At 48.6% G+C, this 9102-nt stretch overlaps 1 pseudogene; it reads right to left on the bottom strand.

Annotated features, from left to right (window-relative positions):
* Positions 1–1512: 1512 nt before the first annotated feature.
* Positions 1513–5190, bottom strand: LOC119325951 (annotated as a pseudogene).
* Between the last annotated feature and the right edge of the window lie 3912 nt (positions 5191–9102).

The following is a 9102-nucleotide window of genomic DNA, read 5'->3' as shown; positions in this document are numbered from 1 at the left end:
GATATGGTGCAAACATACAAACAATCCGCTTGCCGCAGAGTTTCGCGCTTCAGGATGCACCGTTTTGAGTTTTCTCCATCATGTGAGCCCACCTTATAGCCACTTGCACATAAACCATTTCATATATCATATCAATAAACTGGAGAAGGAAGAGCAAGGCAGCGGTTTATAGAAGGCAACAGGAGATTTAGGAAACATACAAATAGCCGAGGACGAAAACCTCCAAACGGGGTACCACTTTAAATCATGTATTCTCCATATGTTCCATGCGTGTTTGCCACTGTACTGAATGTAATGTGGTGTTTGAGAGAATCTATTTGGGAAGCCATGTATAAAACAAAGGTTTTTCTGTACCAGCAATAGGTATTTTGGGTGTGTGACAGTGAGACCAGAAACTAAGTTCCTCCAACCTTCGATCTTGGGAAGTTAGTGAGTTCTACTGTGATCAGTCTTATTAATAGTACTGTGAGTTCTACTGTGAGTGTGGCGATGCATAATCCGCTTTCTGCATGACTAGTGAAAGCAGAGCATCTCTCTGTCGAGCTGGTTCGGGACCGAAGCCTGACGAGCTGATTTGAGGCGTTGGCGTTCGTTTGATCTCACTTTGGGAGTGCGTGGTGGTTCCATATTTCTGTCCATGTGCCATGTCGATTTCACCAGAATCTCGAGCAGTCTGTTGCTCATGGAAGGTGGTTTGCTGAAACAGGGAACACCTACTTCAGCATTGTGTTTTACTTCCATATGATATCAAGCTGCCCTCACATTTTATTTTACTTCGTTTTCATTTGCAGACTCATGCATGTTTTGAAACCGGAGACCAAAATGTCTGCTGCAGTTCATCCGATTTTCCCCTTGAAGCAAAGTTTAAATGGTGGTTTTGATATTAACGACTGAAGATTTCCCTCGAAACAAGTTTAGTATCTGAAGATTACAGAAATTAGTGTTGGCTATGGGATACGACGTGGTTTGTGACTGCTCTCAATTTGTCTCTTTGTTCTAAATGTGAAATCACGCACACCAGTGAATTTTATACTACATACACTTATTTTCCTGTAACCACCAAAGATGCAGGCGTGGTCGCAATCAAAGGACTCCAGAGTCACCTCCTCTGAGGGCTTGGACTGGTCGGCCTTGAGCTCCTCCACTTCGCTGGCAAACACAGCCTCGGCGGGCATGGTCGAGTCGATACAGTTTGCCTCACCAAAATAATGAATCGTCAGCTCAAATGGAAGCTTCAGATTTACATGAATAAATCAACAAGCACTGATGCTGAACAGAGCTTCCTTCCTCTTGCCTTCAGAGATATCTTACAAACAAATATATTCTCATATAAATTTACCAACATGAGAATACATCATACAGATGAATGACCACTCTCTGGGAATAGATGATACAAAGCAAACCGAACAACATGAAAAAGGCACAGTGCAGTTATACACACACACACACACACACACACACACACACACACACTTCATTTGTTAAAGTACAAACATAAAAAATACTAATACGATACGGTACAAACGTCCAGCCAAGGCTCATTTAGAGCTACAAATAGAGATATGGTGCAAACTTACAAATATCAATACATTACAGTACAGACATCCAGCCAAGGCTCATTTAGAGCTACAAATAGCGGTATGGTGCAAACATACAAATACTATTTAGATACACGCAATTTGCTTGCTGAGGAGTTGGGCACTTCATGGTGCACCGTATTCAGTTTTCTCCATCATGTGAGCCCACCTTACAGCCACTTGCACATAAACCATGTCATACATCATATCAACAAACTGGAAGAAGGCAGCCCTCCATATTCTCTTCATCAACATGGTGCAGAAAACTGTCCACAGACCCACCACAAATCCAACGCTCATGGCAAGATAAACAGATGGCATAGGATCTATATCTTCGAGGCCACTTTGCTCTGCATCATGTGTTGAGCAGTTCCTGCCAACAGGATCTCCACAAAGACTAGGGTTACCGATGTAGAGATACATCTGGTTATCAAGAGCTTGTAGCTGTTGTCCGGATGGTATTGGACCAGACAGATTGTTGTATGACAAGTTCAAGTGGCTCAAATAAGTTAAAGCTGACAAACTTGATGGTATTGCACCAGAAAACTCATTGAAGGATAGGTCGAGTGAGTCCAACTGCCTTAAATCACCAATTTGGTTCGGGATTGCTCCTATGAGTTGATTATTTGACAAGTTCAGATTGGTAAGCCCAACAAGTAAAGTTATGTCCTCTGGAACCTGTTCCGCCAAGCTATTACTTGACAAATCAAGAACAACCAATAGCTGGTAAATTGCAAAGGTGTAGTCACGCTTTTGGTCCTTTGTGATTACTGGTATGCTCTCTTCATAAATATAATCCCCCGTGTCCTGCGACACCACTGTCATCATTGCCTTTAGGTTTGACAAAGACCATGGTATGCTTCCTGTTATCTTGTTGTGTGCTATGTCCAAATAATGAAGATCGTGAAGGGAAGTGAGACTCTTAGGAATATGACCACTGAACATACTTGATCTCACTCTTAATATTTTCATGTGTGGCATTTTTGGGGGTAACCATTCTGGCAGTCCTCCAAATAACTTATTGTAAGAAAGATCAAGGAACATTAATCCTGATGACCTTTGAAGAAATTTAGGGAATTCACCAGTGAGATCATTGTTATTCAAGGCTAAGCTCAGCATTTCAGAGCCAAATTGATCTGTAGAGTTTGGAACAAGTTCCTTTTGGCACTGCATAATATCTCCTGTTAACTGGTTTCCTGATAGGTCCAACCTTTTCACTTTAGTCAATTGGCATATAGACGACGGGATGGTGCCTATGAATTGATTATTTGCAAGCAACAACTCTTCGAGTAGTGGAGCATTTAACTCTGATGGCAATGAACCAGATAAAGAGTTTGAAGATAGGTTCAGTCGTACTATATTTATAGGCAACTGTGGGACTTGACCTGTAAACTTATTGGATCCGAGATATATATGATCAGCTGACATGTGTTGTAGATCTGATGGTATTGACCCATGCAATTTGTTTCCTGATACTTGCAAGAAGGAAGCTCGGGAAAATGTAACCAAAACCAGTCAGGAATAACATCATCAAGATTTGCATTACTGAGAACAAGAACATCAATGTCAGATTGCCATTTAAGCCATTCAGGAAATCTAGGGCCCAATTGACATGACCGGAATATTGCGTACTTCAACCTAAATGCAGGAACCCATTTTTCGCTGATAGCTAATCTCACAGAGTTGTACGACAAGTCCAGATACTTTAAATTCAATAGGCCTGTAAAATGTTCCCCCACGAGCACACTATTTAATTTATTATGGCTGAGGTACAAATGCTTTAAATTATCTAAACTTGCTGACTGTTCTTTCAAGAGAAAATCACTAAAGTTATTACTGCTGAGGTCCAAAAGCTTTAAGTTGCCCAAACTTGCAAATTGTTCATTGGAGAGCACACCACTGAAGTTATTGCAGCTAAGGTCCAAACTCTTTAAGGCGCCTAAACTTGCAAAATATTCTTTCAGTATCACACCGCTGAAGTTATTGTGGCTGAGGTCCAAAAGCTCTAAGTTCCCTAAATTTGCAAACTGTTCTTTCAAGAGCACACCGCTGAAGTTATTGTTCCCGAGGATCAGATTTTTCAAATTACTCAGTGCTCCAACTCCTACAGGTAGATGGCCACTCAACATGTTTTCAGATGCATGAAGAACACTGAGATTGGTCATGTTACCAATCCAACTGGGTAGGTTCCCGGTCATATTTGCATCCTGCACCGAAAATTCCTGCAATGTATTCCATGAGCACTTTGGTAATCGCCTCATGAACCTATGTTGTTATGACTGAACCTCATTCTGGTCAAATTGCACAAATTTCCCAGTTTTTCTGGTATCAAACCCACGAGCTGATTCCCACTTAAATCTATGACTTGAAGGGCCGTCATGTTTGCCAAATCACTAGGAATAGACCCTATCCAGCAGGAATAGGAGAGGTAAAGCTCCTTAAGGCCTATGAGATTCCAAAACCATGCATGCTTGAGTGAAGTATAGAAGTTGTTACTAGAGATATCAAGGACTTCGAGATGAGTGAGGTTGGAAAGTGATATACTAGCAGACATGGTGCTGTTGAGTCCACAACCGGACAAGCCAAGCACTTTAAGAGAAGGAAGCATATTAACACTCTGAAACCAACCCCTCGCAGAACCAAGATCCATACCACTCATGTCAAGATGGCTCAACAAAGAGAGACGTGGCAACCATGCAAGATCCACATTAGGATAAGAATTCAAACTCACATCAAGATATTGCAACTTTGAGAGATTGCCAAATTGGAAAGGTATTCTCAAGGTGTTATAGGACGTATCAAGGACCTCGAGATGTGTGAGATTGGAAATTGATATACTAGTAGACACGGTACACACTCGGACAAGCGAAGCACTTTCAGAGAAGGAAGCATGTTAACCCTCTGAAACCAATCCCTCGCAGAGCTAAGATCCACATCGCTCAGGTCAAGATGACTCAACAAAGAGAGACGTGGCAACCATGCAAGATCCACTATGTAAGACCTATTCCCATAATAATTCCAACTGAGATCAAGATATTGCAACTTTGAGAGATTGCCAAGTTCGGAAGGTATTCTCCCACTGAATCGTGCTGACGAGAGGTTGAGATACCTTAGGTTCTTGAGAGAAGACAAGAAGACAGGGATGCTCGTGTCGTTGAAGTCATTCCCGCTCAGATCAAGGTACCTCAGGTGTTGTAAAGTAGCCAAAGAAGAGCTCATCTCGCCTGCCGACAAGCTCAATGATTTGCTCCTGTCCGGGTAGTTGTAGTAGCCCATGCCGTACATGTCGTAGCCCATGTCGTCCATGTCGATGTTGCAGAGGTTGAGCTTGATGAGATGTCCAGTTAGGTTGCTGCAGCAGACTCCCTTCCATTGGCAACAATCCTCACCCTGCCATGACGAGAGATGGCCAGCAGGGTCCAAGAGGCTTGCCTTGAAGGACAGAAGCGCATCGCGCTCGCTGCTGATGCAGGCTCCAGATGCACTCGCTTGGCCATGGAAAGTGGATGTTGCTTGGAAGATCAATAGACAAAGCAGTAGTGCAGCTCTTCGGAGGAGGAGCACAAGCTTAGCCATATTGGTCAGAAATGGCAGAGGGAAAGGATAATGGACAGAACAGCTTATCTCTATCCCGGTTCCACCACAACTGCAATATGGGAGTATGGTCTACAACCCACGTCTTGGGGTCTTGTCATGCATACTTTTCCGACGCTCAAGGTGTGGCCAAAATTTGTTGATTCGGACAGCCCACCATGCACAGCACGGCAGAAGTTGCAGCTGTAATATTTATGTCAATTACACTAATAATATCTGCACGTTGTGGGTCAGGTAACACATCTAGCATTAAGGTCTAGAGAGTTTTTTTAGTGTTGGCATATAAATACAAGGACTCATGGCTCTCATACTCCGCAATCGGCAAAAATCATCAGGATTTGTCATGTTGGCCAATTACCGGCCACTCCCATTGTATATGGTCTAAAAGCAAAGCTAGTCCACGTCTTGGTCTTTGTCATGTTGTATGCATACCTCTCTAATTCATCAGATTTTTTCTTTTTCTTTTTTCTCTAATACTGTATGCATACTTTTCTTCTAGTCAAGTCAAGTTGTGGCCGAATGATCTGGACAATCGATCGCGGCGAGCACGGCACGGCAGACGGGCACGTTCAGTAATTAGAGCATCTCCAGCCGTTCGGCACCCCGACATCGAAAAAGCGTTGTCTGAGGCCGAACCGACACTCACTTTCAGCGTGCGGGCGATTGCGTTCCCAGTCGTCGCCCCCACGTCGCCCCAACTCGGCGAATTCGGCACAAACTCGATGATTTTTCATTCAAATTTGTACAAAAAAACAGAAAACAAACAAACTACGCCTAGCCCTACTACGCCGCGGCCGCCGCCCGCCTTCTACATGCCGAGGAGACTGTAAAACCGGGTGTAGTCGCCGCCGTCGTCGTCGCCGCCGCCCTGCGTCCCGCCAGAGCCGCCGCATCCCTGTTGCACCCCTGACCAGGATCGCCGACGCGCGGGGGGTTGGACGGCCCAGGCGCGTCCTCCTCGTCGCTGTCGAGGACGACATGCGCCTGGCGCTGGCGGGCCACCTGCTCGCGGACGTAATCCGCCTTCGCCCACTTGAGGGCGGTCTCGTCGGCCACGGCCATCTCTGCGTGCTCCTTCTTGACGGGGAGCAACCATGGCTTGGTCTTTGGCGGACTAGGCGGAGGGAACGCGGGGAGGGGTGGCCGCCCTCGTTGATGACGAGGGCGCCGCTGTGGTGCGGTGTCCAAGTGGCGTCTCCTGCGGCTCCGTCTTGATGGGACGAGCGCCGGCGACCCGGAGGAGAGCATATCGGAACCCGACGACGAGGAGGTCGCCACCTCCATTCACCACGGAGTCCAGGAGCTGCCACGGCAGCGAGAGTAGGACGGGCGCGACGTGCACTCGAGGCGCGGCGTGTTGCCAGTCTTGATGTAGTCGAGGACGGCCTCGAGGGTGCGGCCGGGCACGCTCTACCATTCGCACCGCCCGTCGGCATTGAGTCAGCCACGGGGGGTGGTGCCGTTGGCGGAGGCGATCTGGTCTTGGCGGCGGTGCTCGAAGTACATCGTCCATAGCGTGTCGCTGTCGACGACGTACCTCGGCTCGTTCCGCTACGCCACATCAGCGATGAACGGATGCGGGCGATCTCGGCCCGCCGTTCAGCCTTGGTGGGCACCGGAGGCACCGGGACGCCGGCGACCCAGAGGAGAGCATACCGGAACCCGACGACGAGGAGGTCGCCACCTCCATTCCCCGCGGCGTCCAGGAGCTACCATGGCGGCGAGAGAAGGACGGGCGCGACGGGTACTCGAGGCGCGGCTTGTTGCCGGTCTCGATGAAGTCGAGGACGGCCTCGAGGGTGCGGCCGGCCACGCCCCACCATTCGCGCCGCCCGTCGGCGTTGAGTCAGCCGCGGGGGATGGTGCCGTTGGCGGAGGCGATCTGGTCTTGGCGGCGGTGCTCTAAGTACATCGTCCATAGCGTGTCGCTATCGGCGGCATACCTCAGCTTGTTCCGCTGCTCCTCCGTTAGCGACGGACGGATGCGGGCGATCTCGGCCCGGCGTTCAGCCCTGGTGGGCACCGGAGGCACCGTGACACCGTCGGCACACAGCTTCTACAAGCCCGGTACCCGCATGTCTGGGGGTGCCAGATAGTCGGCCTCGTAAAGGAGGCACACGCCTCGTCCTCGTGGAGATGGCGGCGGCCGAAGCCGTTTGCCGCCGCGGCGTCGCCGGGGTACCGCTCAGCCATTGCTCGTCGAAGGGGGGAGAGGAGATGAGGCGAGTTGTGGTGATTGTGGCGTTCACCAGCGGGGAGGTCGGCGGGGCGGTGAGAATCTGCATGCCGGGCGACGCATGGCGAGAGCGGGCGGGACGCGTGTTGCGGCGCCTTCACTGCGCCGCCCGCGAGGCATCAATAGAGGCTGACTGGCGCGGCAGCACGGCAGCCTTGGCATTGATTCCCACGGGAACCGAGGCGATGAGGACGACGAAGCGGCGTGTCGCTGACTCGGCGGGCTCATTTCGTTGGCGCCAAAATCGGTTTCCCCGGTGCCCTCAGGCGCCCCCAGCGCACCAGGTTTGGTCTGGGTACGCCGGCGTCAGTTTTGGCCCAAACCGGTGAAAAACGGGCTCATGGGGCGCGACTGGGCCGTTTTTTAGGCGCCGGCATCGAAAAAGGGGCCTGGGGGGCTGTTGGAGGCGTGGCTAGAGATGCTCTTAGCTCTCTCTGATTCATTTTCTCTATTAAAGGTTAGGAATTGGGTGGCTCACATATCTAGCGACAGGTCTGAATTGCTCTGCTTCCTTTCCGTCAAATAGAGTACGAACCTGCGGGGAAAGTGGACGCTGAAGCTTGAGATCGTCAGCGTTAGAGTTATTTACCCAAAACCATCACACTTGAGGCTAGGGTAATAATCTGATACCACATTTAAGTCAGAGCATAAAAAACCATTATAAATGTGTCTAATGTGTAACGCTGAGTATTGATGCCGGAATTTAGTTGCGAAAACAGCGAAACCCAACGAGTCCTTGTCTGAGATCCTACCCCACGAGCCAATTGCCGGATGAAGAATTCTTGAGTATTGAAGCTGATGCCATTGAGGATGTAAAAGACGAATGTCTTCATGGCCCCTTCAAGTTTTGCAGCTGATGAATGCCCTTTGATAGGCCATAGAGTTCGCCTAATGATGTGATATATTGTGCGAGGCAGATACTCAAGGTCATCAACAAAGAACTCCTTTGGGTATTCAGCGTCTGGTGGCAAAGGCTTCATCATGCTCAACATTTGGCTCATGTTGGGCTCTAGCTTATGGAAGATGCTCTCCAGTGCATTGCGGTGGAGTTGACAATCAGGTTCGAACAGCTCTCCGGGAGTGGGTAGGCATGTAAGCTCAATGACGTCAAGAGCTTTGGCTTCATGATGAACATTTCCTGTCATCCACTCGAGAACCCATGTCTTTGTATCTTTGTAGTAGCCGCGAATGTGGAGGGTAGCATAGAATTGAAGCAAAAGTTCCTCGTTCCAATGTTCTTTGTCTGTCATAAAGCTGAGCAGACCTACATCACGAAAGCAGTCAAGTGCTTCTTCTAAGCATGGCAGTCCTGCAATGGCTTCAGTGTCGAGGCACATATGAGGGAAAATGCGCCCTTGATCATATAGAACGCAGGAGTAATAGCTTCGCTGTTGATAGCTCCAGAAACGATCTGATGATATTCTTGGCCTTGAGTAGGGGTTCTTTGCTCTGTCAAAGAAGGTGTTGTGGGCTTTGAAGCCATTTGCATTCAAGGATCCTGTAGAGGTGGCAGTACTAGGGAACCTTGGCAGTCTTGGCTTTGGTTTCTGGATCAGAGGCCTATGCTCAACATGATAGTCAAACTGAGGACCAGAGGCATTAGGCGGAGGGACCAGAACGGGCCATCTGACAGTGATTAGCTGACCATAGTTGTAAGCTTGCTCAATTGTATAGGGCCTTGGAGGCGGAACAGGA

Source organism: Triticum dicoccoides, chromosome 6B, assembly GCF_002162155.2.
Source record: "Triticum dicoccoides isolate Atlit2015 ecotype Zavitan chromosome 6B, WEW_v2.0, whole genome shotgun sequence".
Classification (NCBI taxonomy): Eukaryota; Viridiplantae; Streptophyta; class Magnoliopsida; order Poales; family Poaceae; genus Triticum; species Triticum dicoccoides.
Note: the sequence above shows the minus strand (reverse complement) of the source record. Positions and strands in the feature narration are given on the sequence as shown.